Below are 27767 nucleotides of genomic sequence, written 5' to 3'. Positions count from 1 at the left end.
ACTATAGACTAGACTATAGACTAGACTATAGACTAGACTATAGACTAGACTATAGACTAGACTATAGACTAGACTATAGACTAGACTATAGACTACTATAGACTAGACTATAGACTAGACTATAGACTAGACTATAGACTAGACTATAGACTAGACTATAGACTAGACTATAGACTAGACTATAGACTAGACTATAGACTAGACTATAGACTAGACTATAGACTAGACTATAGACTAGACTATAGACTAGACTATAGACTAGACTATAGACTAGACTATGACTAGACTATAGACTAGACTATAGACTAGACTATAGACTAGACTATAGACTAGACTATAGACTAGACTATAGACTAGACTATAGACTAGAATATAGACTAGACTATAGACTATAATAGACTATAGACTAGACTATAGACTAGACTATAGACTAGACTATAGACTAGACTATAGACTAGACTATAGACTAGACTATAGACTAGACTATAGACTAGACTATAGACTAGACTATAGACTAGACTATAGACTAGACTATAGACTAGACTATAGACTAGACTATAGACTAGACTATAGACTAGACTATAGACTAGACTATAGACTAGACTATAGACTAGACTATAGACTAGACTATAGACTAGACTATAGACTAGACTATAGACTAGACTATAGACTAGACTATAGACTAGACTATAGACTAGACTATAGACTAGACTATAGACTAGACTATAGACTAGACTATAGACTAGACTATAGACTAGACTATAGACTAGACTATAGACTAGACTATAGACTAGACTATAGACTAGACTATAGACTAGACTATAGACTAGACTATAGACTAGACTATAGACTAGACTATAGACTAGACTATAGACTAGACTATAGACTAGACTATAGACTAGACTATAGACTAGACTATAGACTAGACTATAGACTAGACTATAGACTAGGACTATAGACTAGACTATAGACTAGACTATAGACTAGACTATAGACTAGACTATAGACTAGACTATAGACTAGACTATAGACTAGACTATAGACTAGACTATAGACTAGACTATAGACTAGACTATAGACTAGACTATAGACTAGACTATAGACTAGACTATAGACTAGACTATAGACTAGACTATAGACTAGACTATAGACTAGACTATAGACTAGACTATAGACTAGACTATAGACTAGACTATAGACTAGACTATAGACTAGACTATAGACTAGACTATAGATAGACTATAGACTAGGCTAGACTAGACTAGACTAGACTTGACTAGACTAGACTAGACTAGACTAGACTAGACTAGATTAGACTAGACTAGACTAGACTAGACTATACCTTCATGAACTAAAAGAAACTGTTGCAATATTTATATTTTATATATAAAGTAAATAAACCCTTTTTATGTAACTTTTCTTTTCTAACAAATTCAATATAAATAAATTCCAAAGCTAAAAATTAACAAGTATTTTCGTCGGTAAACAAAAAAGAACTGCAATTATTTTTGCAATTCAAACATGAATTTCTTTGATTTGATTTCAAGTACCCTTAAAAATATACACATAATGGAGTATAACACTTCAAAATTCAAGCTAAAAAAATAAATAAAATGAAAATTTTATTAAAATGTGTAAAAAAGCGTAAAATAAAAATTTCATAATACATGTTCTTAAGCAGCAGTTGTGGAGTTAGTGTATAACAGATTTGTTTGTTACAGCAAAAGAGTTTTACTGTAACAACGGACAATGTTCTGCAAACGAGTGTATTTCACATTTTCACTTCGCTGCATATTACAAAGTTTTAAATGTTCTACTATTATTATTGAGTTAAATGGCATAAATAAAATTTGTTTGGTAGAAAAAATTGCTTTTTATTCTTTTTGAGATATTGCGTTTTGTAGGGTGGTAAACTAAAGAAAAAGGAAATAAAACAATTTTTATTTTCTAAATTTAAATTCTTTTCTTCCTGTTTAGTTTGCTATACGAATAAAAAAAATTGCCATAAAATTGCTGTTAGAAAAAAAAAGAACTATAAGAAAGGAAGAATTAACAAATCACAAAATTGTTATTGAACATTAGAAAGAAAAGTGTATGGACTTTAAATCAATATTGACAGGTGAATGGGAAGGAGGCAGAGATAAAACAAATGATGAAACACTAACTCAATAAACAAAGTGCAGACAAAACAATAGACTTTAGGGACTTTTTTCTAGTTCTTCTTTTAATTTAGTACAAAGTCTTTTTCATTTGAAGTGATGAAGTAAAAATAAGTGTCAATGCTTTTTTTTAGGAAGTTCTTTTTATGTTACTTTTTTATTTAGTACATTTTTTATAGTTGAACATTTTTAATTTACTGTTAAGTAAATTGTGTTTTTTGATTTGTATTTTCAGTAAAATGCTACTGAAATAAAAATGGTAATAAAATTAAAAATTATCTAAAGGAAAGTTTTTTCCATATAAACTATTCTGTAAGAAATTGTCCATTAAATTTTTAGTGAAGAAAATTCTGCTGAAACATGACTCCACTCTAAATATTAATAATTGTCCGTAAATATAAACGTAATTTCGAAGCAATAAGGAGACAACACAAAAAATAGTGACCAAATTAATTTCTTTTCAAAAAGCCACCAACATCAGCTATTAAGCCCTGATCTTTGGAAAAAAGTACCCTCATTTGAACTAACTAAAAGATAATGATCTCTACTTAACATTAGAACATAAATTTTCCTATTATTTCTAATATCCTAGAACATGTCTAGTATGTGGTGAGTAATCTTAAATATATTATTTTAAATGATGTTATTCATTAGTGGTAGATGTCAGGTCTGTTGTACAAGGAAATGTAAATATCTCATATGCATGAGTTTGTTTAGCTGGTTAATGAAATAATTTATTATATTTACACCCCTAAAATAATGTAACATTTTCATGTCTTCTTGCTGCTATATGTAGCTATAGCTTACCTCAATGACAGAATTTATCTTAGAGTGTTGTAGGTACACAGAAAAAAATGGAATTCAAAATCAAACAAAAAATTCATAAAGCCAAGTATTTTTTTTACTAAAATAGGACCTATCACGAAATTCGTAAAATCAAGTACTCAAATTCGTAAATTCTTTATTGAAAAAATTTCAGGATTTTTCTTATTAAAATAATATACTATTTACGAAAAACATTAATAAATAATCGCAACATTTCCAAACAATTATTTTACTGAAACAATAACACAAGTTATTAGTATTTGTACTGAAATTCAAGCAAATATGTTATCTGAAATAGTTAAATTATTTATTGTATTTTGGCAATAATAATAAGAAAATTTTTTATTGAATCTATAAAAATTTTGTTAAAAAATATATACTAAATTTTAACAAAAATTTTACAAAAAATATTTAAAACTAAAAGTAGTAAAAAAATTACATATATACTTACAACATTTTTAAGAAAACGTTTCTAATTCTAGAAACTATTATTTTGTACTGTGAAAACTGAAACACTTATACATTAAATGTTATAAACCAAATAAGAATTATATCAATTCATTTTAGTACATTCCAAAACTGGTTTTATTGTTGTATTCCATATGCTGACATAAAAATAAAACTCAAACAAAAACATTTATTGAATCTGTAAAAATATTTACTGAAAGTTAAATTTATTTCAATAAAGTGTTTGTTAGAAAATATTTTCCTTCTGTGTGAACATCAAACAAATTCGTTATAAACCCAAATAAAAATATTTATAAAAATCGAAATTAAATTTAAGCAAACGATTGTTAAGAAAAAAATTGTGCATATTTTTTTCTGTGTAGGTAGCTGTTGCTTATAACGACATGTTAGTACATGTTTCCATTTGAAAATAATAGACATGTCTAACAAATTTACAGATAATAAGTTGGTATTAGTGTATATCTATGTTAGAGGTAAGTACATACTTGGATTTGTGAGTTAAGTATAAGGGTATAAGCATATACTACTTATATATTATATGTATTAGACTTTTGACAACATAATATTTAGTTACTATACCTAACCAGGTGTTATTTTATGAAATGATGAAATATAATTTTTGCCACAATTTTGTAAACATAGAGAAAATTAAGACTCTTTATCTAGAAGTTTAGTTAAATTGCAATATAAGGATAAACACGTAGCTAAATACTTATGTATATAAATTGTTTAATAATATAAACATAACTACTAGTACAAGAAATAAATAATAAAATTACAATTTTCTTGTACAAATTTATAATAAGTTATAGTAAAAATTTTGACTAGTAAACTAGATTATATTATGTATGTAATACAAAAAGAGAAATGCATAGTATCTCGGTCGACTAAATGTATATTCTAACCCCCTTATGATATACGCACAATTGGAACAAACGACGAATTTCGTATAGCACGACTAACTAGTCGACAAAAATTTGTTAAGTAAATTCGTCGAAGGGAACACAATCAAATTATTCTTACTGCGAATTCGTTTCAAAATTTGTTTGTTCGAAATTGGAAAAAGTAAGAAAAAGGAAAAAAAAATATTTTTGTGAATCTCCACGATTTTGAGATAATTTTAATAGCTTTAAAATTTATTCGAACATTATTTCGAAATTAGAAAATGTAAGAAATTGGCCTCGAAAAGAACTAAAATTATATTTTTGTGAATATCCCCAATTTTGAGATTATTTTAACAGCTTTGAAATTTTTTCGAACATTACTTCGAATTTTCGAACTTAATTTTAAATATTCCAACATAGCATTGTAGTATCATCAAGTGTACTCCAGACTGCCAAATTTCTGACAATTCAGGTCACGAGAACTGGTTTTAATAGCTTATTAGCTGTACTTACAACCGACAAATTTCAGCAAATTCGGACTACCGGAATTGGTTTTAAAACAATTTTCCCCAATTAATTCGTCGTTCGTCTGCGTAAGAAATAGAAATAAACCTATCGCATAGTTCGTTACGTACGACGAATTTCGTCATACGCAATGATTGTGTACATTTTCATATACCCAAGTGTGTTCTATTTCTGACGACGAATATTCGTTCCGAAAAATTCGTCGTTCGTTCCTATTGTGCGTATAATATAAGGGGGTAAGTCTCTTACTAGTAAACAACATTTTATAAAAGGTTTATAAAACAAATTTTCCATACAAAATTTTATTATAAACCGTTAATAATATAAAAATTGGTTTATTAATAAAGCTATACAATAACTCTACTCTAATTCTACTCTTACTCTTTAACTCTACTTTAACTCTACTCTAACTCTGCTCTAACTCTACTCTACTGTACTCTACTCTACTCTACTCTACTCTACTCTACTCTACTCTACTCTACTCTATTCTACTCTATTCTACTCTAACTCTACTCTAACTCAACTCTAACTCTACTCCAACTCTACTCTAACTCTACTCTAACTTTTGTGTTCTTTTGTGTTTATTCCGATGTATTTAAACAATTCATGGATAAAAAGCTTATTATCTAAAAGAGCACCTTTAAGGAATTTATTAAAGGGGAGTTTGTTAGGGCTAGAGTTAATTGAGGGTCGATCATTACAAAAATGCGCAATGTTAATTATATTGTTGTGCCGATTTCTGAAGAGACATACAAATATTTTTGTAGTTATGTAGTAATGAGCTAAAAAGATCAACTAGGAAGGTCCGGTTATATGGGGTCAATAGGCTTAGTCCTTAGACCGAAAACCACATATTGTCTAAATTTTAACAAAATATCTTGAAAATTACGGCCTGTACCTTGTGCACAAAGTTTACATAGACAGCCAGTCAGGCGGTTGCACAGACGGACGGACATGTCTTAATCGACCTAGAAAGTGATTCTGAGTCGATCGTTATACCTTAAGGTGGGGGTAGGACCAATATTTTTGTGTGTTACAAACATCAGTACAAACGCATGATATCCTCCCCACTATAGTGAAGAAGGGTAAAAATAACTTCTTTTCGTAAAAGTTAGTTCTATTTACAGATTTTAATCTTCCAATCAGAGGTTATTGCCCCATGAGAAAGTTTTCTTATTTATATTTTCCACAAATATTTTTCTTCCTAAAAATAAAATAATATATCTTAGAATAACTTTTGTTTTAAAAAAACTAATCATATCAACAAAAGAGAAATCACTTTAATTGTATATCTGTTGATGTAATGACAAAGCATTAATTAAATTAAATTTTTATGTGCAACTCTATATTTAGTTGGCAATCAATGTTGCAAGCCAAAAAAAAAATTACAAACCAAAAGAGTTTGACTGACATGACAGACAATGCAACATATAATAAAAAGGAGAGAAAAAAACTTAGATACAATTGTTTATGCTCACGTACACAATTATTTTTATATCTAGATATGTAGTAGTATTTGCTGTAGTCAACAGCAATGTTGTTGTTGTCGTCATCATCATCATCAACATCATAGTTTTATGTTTGATGTTGATGGTTACCCACCCATACCAGTTAAACCAGTTTGGGGCTTTTTTTCTTTATACAACTCTTAACCGCATTCACTTTTCTATGAGAAGTGACATGAAAATGCATCCAAAAAAACAAGCTAGTATTTGTTTTATATTTAAGCCATGTCTATGACACATACAAAACCATAATAAATGTTTATAAACATGAATACATATACAAATTTTCTATAGGAATGAGTTGCTTGAGATAAAATAGAAATATTAAAACAAAAATATTTATTTATAGAAAATAAACATTTATAAACAACTACTAAATATTTTATTATTAAAAATTTTATATGAAATGTTGTTTAGTTTTTGTTATTATTTTAATAAATAACTATGTCATCATTAGGTTGATGATGATGGTGTCACAGAATGTGTATTGTTTTGTTTTTGTTTTTAGTTTGCGGTGAGAATCTAATACAACTTCAAACTATCGTATGTTTGCATTTGCACCAAAAATTTTTGTTACACTTTATCGTTGCCACAAAAGTAATTCACATGTGCCATTATTTATAAATTTAAAGTGTTAATATGGTAATTGAAACTTTTGTAAAGTTTATATATTATGATGGAAAACGTATGAGTAAAACTAAAACCTTAAATTGTCATCGTCGTATGTATGTATGGTTTGATAATAAATCAAAAGCTTTAACCACCTGTGTGTTGTTGCGAAATTTTGTTTTCGTCTAACAATGATGACAGTTAGTAATTTAATATTTTTAAGTGTTTAGATTCTGGGTTAATATGTAGTTGTTAGGTGGATAATTTATTTAATGGTTTTGCTATTTAACTAAATAATGAAAAGTTTTGTTTGTTAAGTTTAGTTTTTGCAAAATAAAAATTTAATAATTTTCGTCTATGGGAATTTCTGTGCTCTACTAGTACATACATATGTATGCATTTAAACGTCCATTATGAATATAAACATAATTTTATGAGGGAGCTGCATGGGAGCAAAATACGAATACATCAATAAGATAAGTTCTAACTCACAGAGAAAGTAAACCCTGAACATTCCCTGAGAAGGATGGGAAATTCAATGGTGTCACTTGTATAAGATACCGTACATCTATCACCAATCCGACACATTCATTGAGAACAAGTAAGAAATTATAGTCGGGCGAGGCCGACCATATAATACCCTACACCTCTGATAAAAATATAATGTGATTTATTTGCCATAATAAAGCATTTAAATTGAATTGTACCTTGCCTCAGATATACATACTTAAGCCGTTTATTGTTGAATAAAATTGTGGACATTTAAGTGAAATTTTGAAGGGGGCTTCTCATAGGGACTAGGGTCATATGAGGACCTATTATTATGGAATTCGTGAGGGTCATCAAATCTTGTATAGAACTTGGTTTTTGCAGCTTTTTGTCGAGATATAAGTATATTAAACATAATTATGAACTTAAAAGCTCTACTCGGCGGCTTCAGTTGTATGGGGGCTAGGTGAAATAATGGACCGATGTAAACCATTTTCAACAGGCTTCGTTTACAGTACCATAAAAGATCATGTGCCAAATTTCATTGAATTATATCCAAAATTGCGACCTGTAGTTTGATTACAAGGTTTACAAGCCCTATTGGGGGGTTCAGTTGTATGGGGACTAGGTGAAATAATGGAACGATGTACCAAGATCATGTACCAAATTTCATTGAATTATCTTCAAAATTGCGACCTGTAGTTTGACTACAAGGTTTACATGGACGGACGGACATAGCTAAATCGACTCAGAAAATGATTCTGAGCCGATTGGTATACTTTAAGGTGGGTATAAGACCAATATTATTGTGCGTTACAAACATCAGCACAAACCCAATATACCCTCTCACTGAAGTGGTGTAGGGTATAAAAACGTCCGATACATTTATTCTAGGTATACAGGTGGACTAGGTCCATATTCATCCTACATCTTATTGATTTAACCCCAACCTATTCCTAATGCTTAGCCCCACAGTCACTCGTCTGAAGGGTATCTGTTGTACAACACCGAACTTATCTATTAATATAGTTTTGACTGTGTATCAGCCTCTTAACCAACATTCTCTTTCCGCGATTTTGGATGTTAATCACAGCTACCACTCTCCAATTATTCCGAATAAAGGCCGAGGATATATTTGATACCACCAGTTTATAGTCCCGACAGATTAGAGTTACTGTTAGCACCTCTCTTCCTCCGGATTGCAATCACTCCAAGATGGGAGAGGTTCATTATGGTATTATGCACCGGGGGTTCGAAATTAGAATAACTTAAAGTGGTTTGTAAAGCTTTGTATACACGGTTATTAGATCTTACAACGTTGACAGTAAAATGTGCACAAAATGTCTAACAACAATGTCAACTTACTAATTTTGTCTTGCAACATTGTCAGTGATGCTTTTTTTGGCAACGTTGCAAAAGAAAAATTGTAAGTTCACACTATTGTTAGACATTTTCTGACAACGTTGTAAGATCTGACAATCGTGCATTACAGCTTTAACAAACATCAACAAGTTTGCATCAAAACCTCTCTACTTAAGAAGTATGGGGTATAAAGAGCGGTTAGAATGTTCACTGGAAAATTATACAGCTTGACGGACTTTACGATAAGTTTTAGACAGATGACTTTAAAGATTGGGAACACCGAGACAAGCGTCCTCGTTACAAAATTTGTTATTTGATATGATTTGATAATAATTTTTGATTCTTGATCATAATCCTGTGGGTCAATTTAAAATACATATCATCATAATAACATCTGATTAGCATATCCTTTTCTCTATAGGGTCACTTCATAGGATCTTTGCAATTATAATCACCGTTTCATTATTCCTATTTGCCACATATGATTTAGCCGTTGTAGCATCAAGTGATTTAACAATCGTCAGGTTAACTCGAGTCCCCCTACCTTTATAGCAATTACATATGAACATGCAATGCTTACTCAGAAAGATTGTTCAGTTAATTCTGCCTTACATTGCAATATGGTCATTAATTTCCTTATAAAAATCAAAATAAAATAATCTTATGTCCTTAAGAACTAATTGACCAATCCATAAAAAAAATCCCAATCGCATTTATATACTTAATTTGTAGTAAATAATTTGACATTTTTATTGCATTACTTTTAAATCAATTAATCTTCAGTTAGTTAATCTTTGATCAAAAACACTTAAACTTCCTTTAAAACTTAAAACCCCATACAATTTAAACGATTTAAAAAACAAATGGGCAAATGTTTAAAATCTCTTTAATTTATAGAAAGCAAAAGAAAAAATCAGAAACATTAAATAACAAAAAAGGGGTTAATATTAACAACCCTTTTAATTAGTTTTATTAACATTTACATTGAAAGCAACAACAAGAACGATGGCAACAAACAGCCACATTTATTAAATACAAAAGGATGGGCCAAAAGACAAAAACAATCTAAAAACAAAAATTATTGTCCAGGACAAAAAGTTTGACAATTGTTTAATTGAGATTGTATGTCATAAAGCAAAGAAGCAACAAAATTTATTTTTATGAATTTTTTGTTCATATACTGGTTTTTAAACAAAAAAAAAAAACGAAATAAGCAAAAATTTGTCAAGTTGAAAAAAAGGGATCAATAAATTTTGAACATGCAATGAATCTTTTTGTATTTAATTTTTATAATAAATTTGCTGCCCTTAAAGAAGAAGAAGAAACAAAATTAAAATTTCTAATTACCAAAAGTTAGATGTAGAAAGAATAAGCAAAGAATTATGACAAAATCAAAAAATGTGATTTCTTTTCTCATAAATAAGTTTCATTTAATTTTATATAAAAAGTTAAGGAGTTCTTTTTTTAGAGTGCGTGTGTGTGTGTTTAAAAGGAAACTCTTTTATATTCCTCTTTAGGTTTTATAATCTTTGTAATCCTTAAGGAATTTTATTTCCACTTGAAGGCACAATTTTTCATTTATAAATAGTAATGGGAACAAGTGGTTATAGGCTGAGCAGGAAGTCTTAATATGACATAGCCTGTTGGTCTCTATAGCCATTTAACTGTTTAACAAATTTATTTGCCACGAAATTAAAAGGCTGCCTGTTTTTTCTTTTTCTACTTCTGGGTGCGTAAGTATTTAATGTTTCAAAGATTTTAACAAAATTTATAACATTATGTCTTAAAGGGTTATAAATTAACTTCTTCTTTTTTGGTTTATGGGTAAGCAAAGTAAACGGCAAGTATTTTCTTATAACAATTATAATTTGGCTAAAATATATTTTCATTTTTGTTGGGGAATAGGATGTAGTAGATGACCCTTTTAATCGATTTTTGTTTTAAGAGTACATAGCAAAGGAGAATACAAAATGACATTAAATAAACAAATTATATAAATGTATAAAATACGGGTGTTAGAAATGAAATGGTTCATGGATTAATGATTGTTCGAAACAATAAAGAAAATTAGTTTTTTACTTTTTTTTATAGAAATGCAGATGAGTCTGAGTTTGAAAGATGTTGTTTAAAGTAAAATAAATATTAAAAGCTACTGCACTATAGGCATTTTGGAAATTTATTTGTTTTAATATTTGTTAATAATCCATCGTCATACAGTGATCGTGAGCAAAATACTACTACGGAGCTGGGTACCTTGGCTTTAAGTCTTCAGCATGTTTTCAGCATTGGCAAAAATATAGGGATGAAAGAGAAGGATGTACTCGGACAGAGATCTAATCAACCTTAGCCTTTAAATATAGGTGATGGTCTCGATTTTCAGATGAACACAACAAAAACGGTAAAGTAGAGGGTATAATGAAGGAGGCAATTGATAGAGTAGATAAACTATCTATTCTCAAAAAACCACTCTTTGGGATATAGGGGAGGAAGTTGAAGAAAACGCAAAAGAATATATCGGATTCGCCCTCAATATATGAAGAGAATAAAATCTCTCGAGATGCTACTACTACTGTGAACAAATCAAAGATGAAAACGAGTTTCACGCCTTCTATAATCCAGTCGAAGCTAAGCCTTACCTCACTGAAAAGAATCCCAAATCAGAATTATACGGAAAAGAAAGAAAATCACGTCTTGAAATCCACCTCGAAGGGTGCCTTAAAAAATAACACGAAAACGAGAATAAAGACATATACTACCATCTACCAAATCACAAAACTAGCTTTTAGGCGGAAGTCCTAGTTATAACGGATTGTGAAAACTTGATTGAAATAATAATATTTATCGGCAGGTAATAGCAAGTGATAAGGTTATACATAGAAAGTCGAAATTATACACAAAATTATATTATTTTAAATATAACATGATGAGGCCCAATCATTACGAAAGCAGAGCATGTGCTAAATTTCATCAAATTATCTTGAAAATTGCAACCTGTAGCGTGCGCACAATGGTTTTACATGGACAGACAAACAGACAGATAGACCAAATGTGCCAAATTTCCTCAAATTATCTTGAAAATTGCAACCTGTAGCGTGCGCACAATATTTACATGGACAGACAGACAGACAGACAGACAGACAGACAGACAGGCAGACAGACAGACAGACAGACAGACAGACAGACAGACAGACAGACAGACAGACAGACAGACAGACAGACAGACAGACAGACAAACAGACAGACAGACAGACAGACAGACAGACATAGCTTAATCGACTCAGAAAGTGATTCTGAGCTGACTGGTATTCTTTTATATGTACAACCAATATTTTTGGTATTACAAACACCAGCACAAACCCATAATACCCTTCCCACTATAGTGGTTTAAGGTATTATAATTAATACTTTTTTAAACTAATAACTCTTTACCACGTGATTTAATATCTCCAAAAAATCTAGTCTTCGACTCAAGATCTCTTTTCATATGTTAGCTATAAACCATCTATTAACTATTTTAAACTATTTAGCAGATTATCTTTCTAATATACATTTCAATGAAAAAAATCTCTTAATAATGCTGTTATCCTAGCAATTGGCTTAATGCCAGTAATAAATATTAAACTCATATTAATAATTTTACTTTAGACTTTCACCTCCATCTGTATTTTATAGAAATATAATCTTCACAAAATTAAATTTAATAAACCATTAAATCTACTGGTTTATAACTTTTTTTGTTAATAAAACTATATGTATTTTTTGATTAAAATCAAATAACCAAAAATGTATATACAATTTGTTTTATTGCATTTTTAAAAAGTTAACATCATCATAGTTTGGCAAGTGCAGGTGTATAAAAAAAATATTAAATTATAGCTGTTAGGTTTATATATTTAGCTTAAAAAGAGTAAAAGTTAAATTTATTAAACTTTCAAACGAGAAAAAAATAGTTAAATTTATGAAAAATTTATATAAAAATATATTGAGCAAACCAGAAAAAAATTTACATATAAAATTGACCAAAATAAACTAAAATGTATACATCATCATGTTGCACTTACATACATACATGCATTTATTCTATGTATATAGGCCTTCAAATTTATATTTGAGTGTAGGTAGATATAAAATTAATTTATACTGTAGCTACATACATATAGTTATTAAAACGAGGGTTCTGTTGGAAGTGTAGTCGCCGGGAATTTATAGATTATATACCATTATGCTTCAAAAGTCGATATTGGAAAACTACTCAAGATTTGGAAACTACTCTAGCTAGAAAAGAGTGAAACGTCTTTTCATACTCAAAGAAGAGAAATTTAACACAAGTCAAAGGACTACAGACCAATAAGTCCATTATATTTCCTATTGACGAATCAAAAGACATTTTTATATTATCGCATAAGATCAAGGATGTTGAATGACATAGTGTTTTCCACGTATTACTGCTAAGATTTTAATGACATTAGAAGCAAGTACTTATCACGCTCAGTTACAAGTAAGGATTTGGGTAAGCACTTACAACGATCGCCTGCAAATAAGGATTTAGTTAAGTAGTTTACTTCGTCTACTATAACTTTTGACATAAAACATACATATTTTTCCTTTTTGTAAAAAACAACATTTGAAAACAAAATGGCAAAACTAAATAGTAAGTACTTACTGCTTATAATTATTTGTAAGTCATTACTAGACACATTCTAGGTAATGTAGCGTTGTAAAGTTGTCATTGAAAGTTAAGTTCCTGAGTAAGTACAAGTCATTAGAATGTTTTTGCTACGCTAATATGAACGCATGTCAATTTCGCTTCAAGTCAAATATCTCACAAACTTTCCACACCACCCTCGCATGATTAAACAAAAACATTCACATAAAAAGTGTGTAAAATGCATTATGATGAAGTTAGTTAGTAAAACGAGTTAAAAATTTTCAGATTTTATAGACAAAAATATTGTTGTTGTTATATTATTTTGGACATCATCAAATGACTATGAATGTATGCAATTGAGTCAGTCAGCCAGCTATCTAGCAAGCCTGCCAGTCATTATACAGCAATACATGGCTATGAGTAATATGTCGGCATGTAGACAAGCATAACCTGAGTTCAAGCAATAGAGACATAGAAAATCATGTGTTCATATACATACATATGTAGGTAAAAAATATTTGTATAAAAGTAAAATGTGAATGTAAATCAAATTTATATACATACATATAAACGTATTTATGATGATAGAGAATTTATATTATAACCACTAGTTGAACTATACATACTATTTAAAAATGCATATGTAGATATGTATGTGTGTGATATGTAAATGTATGGAAATGTGTAAACTATAAACACAGTTGTTGAAATGGCTAATAGCGCTGATGGTTGGCTTCTGATGACCATAAATGCATAAAGACAAAAAGTCAATAATATTTTCTGCAGTCTGCACTACTGCAGCAGCAACGTTATGTACATATATCTAGACAAATTCACATTTAGCCTGATAGATACAAATTGGTTGGTTGTTGGCTTATAAAATTTAAACAGAGAAAAAAAAATACAAAATTAAAACAAAATAAGAGAGAGAAACAAATTATTTTAACAACAATACATACTACCTCCATTTACTAGGCAACGTGACCAGTATTCACTGTAATATACTAACATATCGTAGATGCAAACGCAAAAGGTTCTAAGAATTTTAGCAATAAAATAGTTTAAACTGCACATTAATCTTTGTAAAAATATTGAAGCCCTTTGTGGAATTTGAAAAAGATGGATAGCTACCAATAAGCTTTTCAAATTTTTCGAATAGCTTTCTTTACTTAAGACCATTTTGTTGGTGCAACAACGTTATGTATGCACATTTTGTGTAGTTTTCATATACAAATAATTATTTGTACGAATCATAGTGTATTATTCGATTTTAATTATAATTTTTCTAGTGTCTATCATTATTAACGGGGGAAAAAGAAGAAAAAAACTAAAATTTATACTTGGAGAAATTTATGGTTTTATGGAAATTATTAATATAGGTAAATACTGTAGAAAGTAAATATTATTTATGAGAGAATATAAGAATAATATTATTGATTGATTAGTTGATTGGCATACTGTGAAATGAACAAAGTAAAAGTTTATAATTTTGTTTCCATAAAGATAGTGTTTATGGGCAAACATGTTTAGAAATTAGATTTGTTATAATATTTATACCCTAAACGACTATAGTGGGGAGATGTTTGTAACACCCCAAAAATATTGGTCCTACATCCACTTTTAAGTATACCCAAGCTATGTCCATTTGTCCGTCCGTCCGTCTGTCTGTCTGTGTGTCCATGTAAACCTTGTGCGCACTCTACAGGTCGACATTTTTTAAGTACGTACGCTTTTTTTGGTCCAAGGACGTACGTATTGAAAATGTTTGAAATCGGTCCATTATTTCACCTAGACCCATACAACCGGACCCTCCGAATGGGGTTTTTAACCTCATAATTATGTTAAATGTTCTATTATCTCTACAAAAATTGGTAAAACTAAGTTTTATATAAGTTTTAATAATTCTAGCAATTTTCATAACGATCGTGCATTATTTGATCCTAGCCTCCATACAAAGTCCCCTTCAAAAAATGACCTGAATGTTCAGTATCACGATGAAATTTGGCGCAAATAAGTTTTACATAAACATAAATCCCGACAAACATTTTTAAATAGATCGGCGCAATTTTCGGCCTACCGGATCTTCCGATTTGTCACTTTTAGCTCATAAATACGTCAAATATAATACTATCTTTCCAAAAATTGGCATAACTAAGTTTTATATATTCATAAATAGCACTTCCAATGTCCGTAGTGATCGGGCCTCATTTGACCCTAGCCACATATTGCCTAATCGAATCAAAAGGGGACTTTGTATGACACCTCTGTGCGCACACCTAAACATGGGAAAAATATGCAATCTTATAAATATGTCCGTCCATCTGACTATTGAAATCTGAATAGGAACCATCAAGTAAAGTGGGTCGAACATGTCATTTAGCTCGTATTAACTTCTAATAGTGAAATTAAATTTTAAAGTCAAAATATGTAAAATATTTTCCATTTATTTTTAGGTTAAGAACCCGCAGATCACCGCCAAGGTAAGGAAATGGGTTTTTAACTGAAAACATTAGACTTCTGAAGCAATGGATGCATAGATAGTTATTGCCGAGAATTTTACGGAAATCGAAAATCGTTAAACCCTTCAAAAACGGAGTCAAAATCATTTTGTTTATATAATAATAAGCAATAACCAAATTTGATTAAAATGTTCTATAAAACATGTCATAGTTTTGTTAACATTTAAATAAATTCTTTCCAAGCCTTGAGATATCCATGTTTCAAACAATAGCCACAAATTTGTAGTACAATAAAGTAGGACAATAAACTAATGTACAAAAAAAAAACCGATTCAAATCTTCCTTTTTTTTTGCTTTTATTTCAGCTAAAAACCTTTTACGATATTTGATATTCAAATTGATTTTTACCATGTACTCAGACTTTCAAGCAAACATAAATTGTCTACACTATATATAGAGAATTGCAGGTTACATAAATGACAATTTAACAAACATTGAAAAAAGATAATAAAAAATTCTAGCAAAAATTAGGTCGAACATAAAAATCCTTTTTTAAGTTATTGTTTGTGTACTTTTACCATCATGACGTTGATGGAAAAGTAATGTTTTGCTTTTTTTAAGTTTTACTAAATTGCCTATAATTTAATTAACCTCATTAAAAAACAATTTATATATATACATATATATATTTACTATATCTAATTGCGAAGACTATAGCACAGTGACATACATTTATTTGGTTTTTTGTTAAATTTCCTTCAATAAGTAGTTTTTTTTTTTTCTAAAAAAAAAAAAAAAAAACAGAAACTTCCTAAACAGATTTTTGTTCTATTTTCTTTATTGTATCTTTGATATCATGACTTAATTAACCATACACACATTTGTGTTTTACTTGTTCAATGAAAATAAAGCGAAAGAAGAACTTAACAAAGTCATTAAAACCAAGTTTTATGACAAAACTCATACCTGGGCAAATATAATGGTAACATGCACGAAAATAGTAAAAACATTTAAAAAATACATAGCTCATTTGCGAGAAAATGGTATTAAATTAAAATTTTGCAATTTGTTAAAGCTTTTGAAAAGCTTTAAAAGTTTTCAGTAGTGAATTGAAGCCACCTCGGCTCTTTATAAACTCTAGTTAAACTTTCTTTCCTAAAAATCCATCTTTTTAAAGTTATGTCACTCTTGTTGCAAATAAACTTTATCTTTATTCATATCTAAATATGTATCTCGCGCATGCATGTATTTCGTTCTATATATCATTAAACAATTTACTTCACATTTACCTCAACACACATAGAAACATATGTATGCAAGTATACCTTTCTACTTACGCATCATATGTTGTTCACTTTTTGTTTTAAATAATATTTGTCACGATTTGTTATGGCAAAAATGCAACTGTGGTATTTTGTATCTAACGTTTACACATGCCTCCATACATACATATGTACATATAAATGTACGTACAAATATAAGTATTTAGTTTATGTGATGGAATATGTTGGCGCGTCTGACTAGAATTTTAAATGTATTTTTACAACGAACAATAAAAGGAATGATAGAATAGTGTTTTATATTTTATACAAACATATAGTAGAATTCAACAAAGAAAAGGCACAAATAGAATTTTTAAAGTCCGGTTGTGATATATACAGAACTAGTCGTAGTAATGTACAACAATCAGACTAACAGGCTTTCACTGCATAGTTTTTTATTCGTACTTTACCACAGTTATATGCTTTGAAAGTATTTAACCCTTTAATTGGTGGGTTTTTAGGTCGTTTAGTTAGATTTTATCTGAACAATCAGCAGTACCACCCAGCAATATTTTATTTATATATTTACTTATAAATGCAAATTTAAATGCTAGGAATAGTTGAAGTTAACAACACTTTGAAATTTAGTAGGTATGTCTGTTCTAATGATAATATATAAGAAGTCGTTGGGAAGCAAATAAATTCTTTGAAAAAGTTTGCTTTGAAACTTTTGACATCCTGTGGAAGAACTATGTTGAGGGTCCAACGAGCTTATGTTGATGTTTGAATGTCTAACCGTAGCGGTTCTACGCTCTGTAACTAACTAACTAACTAACTAACTAACTAACTAACTAACTAACTAACTAACTAACTAACTAACTAACTAACTAACTACTAACTAACTAACTAACTAACTAACTAACTAACTAACTAACTAACTAACTAACTAACTAACTAACTAACTAACTAACTAACTAACTAACTAACTAACTAACTAACTAACTAACTAACTAACTAACTAACTAACTAACTAACTAACTAACTACTAACTAACTAACTAACTAACTAACTAACTAACTAACTAACTAACTAACTAACTAACTAACTAACTAACTAACTAACTAACTAACTAACTAACTAACTAACTAACTAACTAACTAACTAACTAACTAACTAACTAACTAACTAACTAACTAACTAACTAACTAACTAACTAACTAACTAACTAACTAACTAACTAACTAACTAACTAACTAACTAACTAACTAACTAACTAACTAACTAACTAACTAACTAACTAACTAACTAACTAACTAACTAACTAACTAACTAACTAACTAACTAACTAACTAACTAACTAACTAACTAACTAACTAACTAACTAACTAACTAACTAACTAACTAACTAACTAACTAACTAACTAACTAACTAACTAACTAACTAACTAACTAACTAACTAACTAACTAACTAACTAACTAACTAACTAACTAACTAACTAACTAACTAACTAACTAACTAACTAACTAACTAACTAACTAACTAACTAACTAACTAACTAACTAACTAACTAACTAACTAACTAACTAACTAACTAACTAACTAACTAACTAACTAACTAACTAACTAACTAACTAACTAACTAACTAACTAACTAACTAACTAACTAACTAACTAACTAACTAACTAACTAACTAACTAACTAACTAACTAACTAACTAACTAACTAACTAACTAACTAACTAACTAACTAACTAACTAACTAACTAACTAACTAACTAACTAACTAACTAACTAACTAACTAACTAACTAACTAACTAACTAACTAACTAACTAACTAACTAACTAACTAACTAACTAACTAACTAACTAACTAACTAACTAACTAACTAACTAACTAACTAACTAACTAACTAACTAACTAACTAACTAACTAACTAACTAACTAACTAACTAACTAACTAACTAACTAACTAACTAACTAACTAAATAACTAACTACCTAACTACCTAACTTGTCGTAAATTGTAATAACAATTTATATCCCAGCAAAAAATAGCTTCAGAGGAAACGAAACAGAAGTAGAATTTACTCTATGTGCTAATCTAAGTGCTGAAAATGAGCTGCAGAAGTGATGATTTTAAGACAGACTTGTCATAGGAGGTACGTTCTTTTTATTTCATTCCAACATTCACTTCTGAGGCCATTCTAAAGAAGTAGTAGTATTGTAGTATTATAGAATGTCTGAAATAGTGTTTCTTTTGAAGTGGTGATAATTGTTATTATTTTGGAAGTTCTTCGTTTTATTTTTACTGGGATATTAACCATGTATACCTCGAAGACCGAAGAAGATGTGATGAATAAAATCTGGGTTTGGGGACTGTTTACCACTATTTTGTTATCCTGGGTAATTTTAAACTATTATTTTGATAAACATACGTTTTATGTTGTAGTAGAAATGTAGCTAGATTTTTGTTATACCTTATGGAGGGTATTTAAGATATTGAATATTTTTTAAATATATATCCACTCATATAAGAACACGGGCATAATCTTATGATCTAATAAGATCCCAGAGTATGTACACTTTTGTGGATCTACGACTAATATTTCTACATCTTCTTTGATGTTGGGTAGATTTTAGCTTTAAACTAAGCGGAAATTTGATATATATATATATATATATATATATATATATATATATATATATATATATATATATATATATATATATATATATATATATATATATATATATATATATATATATATATATTTTAAAGTTCTACTTATATATGATTTAAAAAATTTATAAATTCTTTATCTTTTTTTCATAATTATACAACCTTTTTTTAAACATCTACCAAGTACCATTAAAAGCATACTTCCACTTAGTTGCTCAGCTGTGACTAACATAAATGTTTACTATTTTTTTAAGTTTATAGCAATGACCGAATTAATGGCCCTGTTTGATCATAAAAGGGTTAAATATGAATTTTACAAAACATTGCTAACAAATAGTTATGATGTTCACTTTGTTTTTCTGCTGTTGTTGTCTCCATTCCAATTTTTTGTTGTTATATTCTTTACATACATATGACAACAACAGCGCCAACAAAAAAAGTTAACAACAGCAACAAAAAAAGCTTTACAATGGCGATTGTATGTCAACGTCATAAAACTTGCATTTTTACGCTTGCAGGTTTTTGCAGTTTATAACAATTCTATTATTTCTGTTCTGTTAAGTTTTTTTTGTGTATGCAATTTTTTCATAAATAGTAATGTTAACTTTAAACTTTTTTTTTAGTTTTCAGTTCAAAAAACGAAAATAATAAGAGTTTTTATTTCGCTTTAATTTAACGAAAAAATTAGTTAGTGTTATACACAGAGACTTTGTGGCGGAACCAAAATATTTTAACAATAATGTAATCTACATTTAAATACAAAAATATACAGGCAAATTATACACACACACATTTTGTTTGAATTTAATACAGCCAGGGTCATGATAGTTAATCTTTTACACGAGTGTCTGTTCTATAAAATGCTGTTTGTGCAACTTACATATGATAACCAACGAGTCTTTCAAAAATTATTTGGTCACCTGCACACTTCTATATTTTATTATTTTAATGCTGTTATATATTTTGCCCATCACTGTTTATAAATTTATGTTATTATTTGTCTGCTCTATGAGTTTTTACAAAACTTTTCCTTTTTTTTGCAGAAATATTTGTTTTTAGTTTTAAACCCTATGTGTAATATTATTAAATTGCATCTCGTTAATACTTTGTGCATATAATTAATTTCCGGTTTATAGTTTTTTATTTATTTAAAAAAATATTACATGTTCATTCATGTTAACTTGATTTCATAGAGTAAATTAATATATCCGCTTTTTAATAGTAAAGCAATTAACTATATTATTAGTAATATCTACATTTATGAATACAAATATTTTTTCCTTTGAATGAAAAGTAGTATTGTTAATGATTTCTTACTCATTATGACGATATTGTTGACATTGTGGAATTTATTGAGGTGGAAATGCAAAATTACCTGTAAATAAGAAAAGGAAAGGTCAAATTAATATAAAATATAGGATTTTTATTTAAATCTTAAGTTAAATAGACCTAATAATCGGTCAAAAACGACTATATGATTATATACTAGACTATAAACTAGACTATAGACTAACTAGACTAGACTAGACTAGACTATAGACTAGACTATAGACTAGACTATAGACTAGACTATAGACTAGACTATAGACTAGACTATAGACTAGACTATAGACTAGACTATAGACTAGACTATAGACTAGACTATAGACTAGACTATAGACTAGACTATAGACTAGACTATAGACTAGACTATAGACTAGACTATAGACTAGACTATAGACTAGACTATAGACTAGACTATAGACTAGACTAGACTAGACTAGACTAGACTATAGACTAGACTATAGACTAGACTATAGACTAGACTATAGACTAGACTATAGACTATACAGACTAGACTATAGACTAGACTATAGACTAGACTATAGACTAGACTATAGACTAGACTATAGACTAGACTATAGACTAGACTATAGACTAGACTATAGACTAGACTATAGACTAGACTATAGACTAGACTATAGACTAGACTATAGACTAGACTATAGACTAGACTATAGACTAGACTATAGACTAGACTATAGACTAGACTATAGACTAGACTATAGACTAGACTATAGACTAGACTATAGACTAGACTATAGACTAGACTATAGACTAGACTATAGACTAGACTATAGACTAGACTATAGACTAGACTATAGACTAGACTATAGACTAGACTATAGACTAGACTATAGACTAGACTATAGACTAGACTATAGACTAGACTAGACTATAGACTAGACTATAGACTAGACTATAGACTAGACTATAGACTAGACTATAAACTAGACTATAGACTAGACTATAGACTAGACTATAGACTAGACTATAGACTAGACTATAGACTAGACTATAGACTAGACTATAGACTAGACTATAGACTAGACTATAGACTAGACTATAGACTAGACTATAGACTAGACTATAGACTAGACTATAGACTAGACTATAGACTAGACTATAGACTAGACTATAGACTAGACTATAGACTAGACTATAGACTAGACTATAGACTAGACTGTAGACTAGACTATAGACTAGACTATAGACTAGACTATAGACTAGACTATAGACTAGACTATAGACTAGACTATAGACTAGACTATAGACTAGACTATAGACTAGACTATAGACTAGACTATAGACTAGACTATAGACTAGACTATAGACTAGACTATAGACTAGAGTATAGACTAGACTATAGACTAGACTATAGACTAGACTATAGACTAGACTATAGACTAGACTATAGACTAGACTATAGACTAGACTATAGACCAGACTATAGACTAGACTATAGACTAGACTATAGACTAGACTATAGACTAGACTATAGACTAGACTATCGACTAGACTATAGACTAGACTATAGACTAGACTATAGACTAGACTATAGACTAGACTATAGACTAGACTATAGACTAGACTATAGACTAGACTATAGACTAGACTATAGACTAAACTGTGTTCGATCGTTTTAAGTTTGGTCGTAACACCCTTTTGAAAAAACCAATCTATAGTCATTTCAGTTCATAGCTCTAAGTTTCTTCTTAAAAACCTGTCAGAAGATTTTAAGTTAATATTGATTTTTTAGTGAAAGAGGATTTGGACAACTTTGCTTGGAAAAATATTGTAACAATTCTTAAAAACATATTATTCAATTCGAATTAAATTGAATTTGCGAAAACTTCTTTATAATTTTCGATGATCTTTATTAAGTTCTTTTTCTCGGAATGATATTTAAACTTAAAGTGTCTTCGCAAAGAGAAATAGTTAAATATTTATTACACAAATTTTTCTCTAAACAACTTTAAAGCTTTTCAGTAAAAAAATCTATTAAGAAATCTAGCAAATACTGAATTACGAAAAAAAAAAAAAAAATAAAAAAATTTCCAGACATTTTATTGTGCTTGACTAAGTATTGATTAAACATAGATTTTTCACAACGATTGAGTGATTCTTTCAACACATCAACGTATAAGCGATGAAGATGTGTACTAAAGCGAAACGAAACCAAGGAATCGACTGACATTGAAGACACTTTAAAAATTATGCGATAATTCCTAGTGGTAAGAGAATACAACACAAAGTGTTGAAGCACAGCAAATAAAGAACAAAGAAAATATAGGAGTGAAAAAAAACTAGGGGTATTCAATATAGGCAAAAAGTTATAGCTATATTATTTTTAGTAAAACCATTTTAAAATATTGCAAAAAAAAAAAAACTACACCTATGTATATAAAAGCACTTAATCTAAAAGCAATAACACACATACATATATTGCAGACATATGTACTTACTAGCATGAATTGTTTTTAGCAACATGTATGATAGCTACAAAAAAAAAGTGACACTGCATTTCATTAAAATGAGTTGCATGATGCATGCTGCCTTAAGCCTTAGAATGTGTATATAATGCCTTTAGCCAAAGTCAGTGTCAATGTCTGAGTACTAAGAACAAAAGCCTAAAGGACTTTATTTAGAAAAAATATAAATAACTAAAAAATATACATACATAGTATGTGTAGACAACAATATAGCTTAAAAAAGTTTTTATGTTTGCTTATGTATATCACAGTGATATTTTTTATGTTTATCTTAAAACAGAAATCATTAGCTGAATTTTTAGCTGCTAATAATACGGGTATAAAACTAGTGAACATATACATACTGAACATATACATACTTACTGCATGTGAATGTAACTTTAAAACCCTACTTGAAAAAATGGGAATTTTGCATAAAAGACACGTTTCTTGCACGTATCTATACAGTCAGCTTGCGCTTTATGCTTGGATATGTGCATGGTAAATAAAATATGGTATAAATGCATATGTATGTGAATGTTGTCGCATATTCGTAAATACATATGTATATAAGTAGCCAGCAGTTTTAATGGTGACAATGTATACCCTTTCCAAATTAATTATAACTAGCTTGATTTAAAAATATTATCGACACCCTATGTTCAAAAAGTGTTAACTGAATCTTCAGATATGTGGATCTAATTTCGACGAAAGTCTAGTATTGACAGAGAAAGTGTTGTTGCATTGCAATGTCTTCCGTAAACCTGTGTTTCCATCAATTTACCAACTTCATACTTATTATTCTGGGTAAAATCCTGAATCAGTTGTCGTTGGTATCACCCCAAAGGATTTTTATGGTCCTACCCACCATTCTATTATTCCAAGTGAGGGTTGTAACATGTGTTATATCATTGCTCTCCAGATATGTGAGTCTAATTTCTACGAAAGACAGAGCAAGTCTCTAATTTAAATTCCTTCTCCGTATGCTTTATATTCTTATGGATTCGTTCATCCAATTTTGTATACTTGAGTTTTCATCATAATACTAACAACGGACTATTACTTTAAGGAGACTTCTGGACCTGCTCTCGTTGAGATCAGCGCAAAGGATTTTTGTGGACCTACCCACGATTATATTATTCCAAGTGGCCGTAAGGGATTTTTTAATTCTGCCCTCGTTTTGTCGAACAGTTTTGCATTCGTCAATTTCCTTTACCTTTATAGAAAGTATATTAGCTGTTTCATTGCCGATTATCCCCTAGACGTCTGTTACCCATATGAGCTTCCTGCTGGCTGTTAACCTCCCTGATAGTACGGGCTTCCACCTGAAATCTATTATTGCAATTTGGAACACGGTGGAAATTTCTATTTCCGAGTTTTCAAGTTAGTTTCCCAGATCTGTTTTTCCTTCCAGTTTATTGCCATCAATGTGGCAACAGATTTCGGCAGTGGTTTGCTCTAATGTTCCGCTTGACACATCTGATGGTCGTGTATAACAGTCCACTGTTTTCATAAAACATTGATTACGTGTCCTGTAATCGGTTTTGGCATATTCGCCTACACATATAGATCGGAGAAATGTCCGGCAATGACAAACAGTGGTACCACAAAATTTTTCATGTTTTTGAGAATTAATTTTTTTTTGGTGCGGTGGGTCAGAGGAGGTCGATTACTATCGGAGGCACTGATGGAGGGTTTGCTTTATTTCTTCGGATTTAATGCAATATTGTACATCCTCCATTCAAACTAACTAAACCATATAGAAAATTTGCAAAAATTGGGAAAAGAATAACGAAAAATTTTTCTCCAAATGACTCTTAGTTATCCCATGTGTAGTCGGTTTGTGTTGATGTTTATAGCCATATATTTATACAAACTAATGGATCTATAGCCACTTTAATGTAATCCAATAATCTCAGAGAGAATTTTCAAACCAAAAAGAAAAAACTTAAGTTCTTCATGACTACCGGGTAGTAATTTATATAAGTTGAGCAAAGAACAAAACGCGACAGAGTGACAGTAATGAATGTAACAATAATGTCGAAAACAGTAAAATATTGTTGCAGTAATATTTATACGTACACACCCTACATTGAGCAAAAAAAATATTATGAAGCAATCGCACAATGAACAATATTTTATTACAAAGCAAGAAAACGTATACAACATCTCTTTAATTATTGGTAAGTCATTATTGCACTAATTCTATGTAATGAAGATATTATGCTGTAGTTATTGAAAAGTATTAGTAAGTAGCAATTGAATCACTTTAACTAGATTTCACAGAATATCGTAAATAGCAAATTAAATAAATAGTTCCTTCTTAACACAGTACTTCCACTACATCCTTGTAAAACCATAACCTAGTAAAAAAAACTGTTAAATGTTAAAGGGAAACCAATTTTTCTTTACATAAACATCACATAATATGTATACCATTAACAGGAAATTCATGATTTGACTCGAAGACATTTCGCGTTTTATTTTCACTTTTTTCTTTGCTGTTATTTGTTTTCATTTTCATTTTTTCTTCCAACCAGGTTTACCTCAATTGTGGAAAAAGTCACAACAACAAAAGCTTCTCACATATAGTAGGGAAAAGGAAGATATAGGAAAAGTATTGAAAAAAAGAAGAAAACAATATGCACTTAATGCATGCTTCAAGGAGTTTTATTGAGCTGTATATGTTGAAGTATCATTCTATTCGTATGTATAATTTCATATCAACATTATCATTGTCATCATCTTCAATACCATTTATTGTATTTCTTATTTGTTTTTTTTCTGAGTTCTTTATTTCTACGGTTTAGAATACGCAGAAGTTTTGGTTAAGTAACTAAAGAGAAAAAACGAAACGAAAAGTGAACAGTAAAAATAGTTTATGCTTGAGTGACTATCAAGGAAAGTTTATGCTTATTTTTTCTCTGTAGCAAATTTTAAAGGTTCCTAGGAATACGTATATTCTTGTATATGAATCCTTTTTTCTTGTTTTGTGTTGAGTGCCTGTATATAAAAGGAAGAGATTTTTTCTTGCGCCGACAATGATAAACTTGATGTCGATGGTGAAGATGATGACGACGATGATATGATGGCAGCGATGATGGTTATATAACCACAACAGAAAGGAAAAAACATTACTTTTTTAAAGTTTTTTGTCTGGGAATATTTAATACTGGAATTTATAGGAATAGAGCTTTTTTGGAAATAGATTTTTTTCTGTGATCTTACAAAAATACGTTTAGTTAAGCTAGTCTGCATTGATGCCTTCTCAGAGTTCAGATATTGCAAAAAGTGTGAACCACTTTCTCATATACTCCCTAACTGCAATCCGTACTCAAAGTAATACGAATTGGATTCAAAAGTACGGATACCCTTAAACCAAGTTCAAAATACTTGTTTCAAGTCCTTTAAGTTCCAAAAACCTGATTTAAGCCTTTTTTTGTCAAAGTGATCTTACTTGTATTTATTTTGAAAATTTCAAGTTAGTTAGTTAGTTAGTTAGTTAGTTAGTTAGGTTAGTTAGTTAGTTAGTTAGTTAGTTAGTTAGTTAGTTAGTTAGTTAGTTAGTTAGTTAGTTAGTTAGTTAGTTAGTTAGTTAGTTAGTTAGTTAGTTAGTTAGTTAGTTAGTTAGTTAGTTAGTTAGTTAGTTAGTTAGTTAGTTAGTTAGTTAGTTAGTTAGTTAGTTAGTTAGTTAGTTAGTTAGTTAGTTAGTTAGTTAGTTAGTTAGTTAGTTAGTTAGTTAGTTAGTTAGTTAGTTAGTTAGTTAGTTAGTTAGTTAGTTAGTTAGTTAGTTAGTTAGTTAGTTAGTTAGTTAGTTAGTTAGTTAGTTAGTTAGTTAGTTAGTTAGTTAGTTAGTTAGTTAGTTAGTTAGTTAGTTAGTTAGATAGTTTTAGTAAAGTTTTCTGTATATAGTATTTAGTATCTAAAATCCTTAAAAAGTACTTCTTATGATAAAGGTACTATTTGTTTATAATGGTTCTATTACCCTATTCATGTTTACTACAGTGTTTTTTTTTTAGAAAAAATTTCGATGATGGGATGATAAGCGTAAAGTTTTTTTCTTTTCTATACACAATTTCGTTATTGAAAGGGTTTCCA

At 29.4% G+C, this 27767-nt stretch overlaps 1 protein-coding gene and 1 long non-coding RNA gene across 7 annotated transcripts in view; both read right to left on the bottom strand.

The window, feature by feature from the left end:
* LOC119599969 overlaps positions 1 to 21241 on the bottom strand; it is a 39852-nt gene extending 18611 nt beyond the window's left edge. The window contains exon 1 of the long non-coding RNA XR_005231106.1: positions 21196 to 21241. This is a non-coding gene — a long non-coding RNA (uncharacterized LOC119599969). The remainder of the gene's footprint in view (positions 1 to 21195) is intronic.
* Positions 1 to 27767, bottom strand: part of LOC119599967 (fasciclin-3) — a 243190-nt gene that overhangs the window by 133641 nt on the left and 81782 nt on the right. The gene's annotated exons all lie outside the window — the stretch shown is intronic.

Source organism: Lucilia sericata, unplaced genomic scaffold (assembly GCF_015586225.1).
Source record: "Lucilia sericata isolate MDLA Ls3-8-SP2 unplaced genomic scaffold, ASM1558622v1 Contig000098F_arrow, whole genome shotgun sequence".
Lineage (NCBI taxonomy): Eukaryota > Metazoa > Arthropoda > Insecta > Diptera > Calliphoridae > Lucilia > Lucilia sericata.
This window is presented reverse-complemented; position numbering and strand designations above follow the sequence as displayed.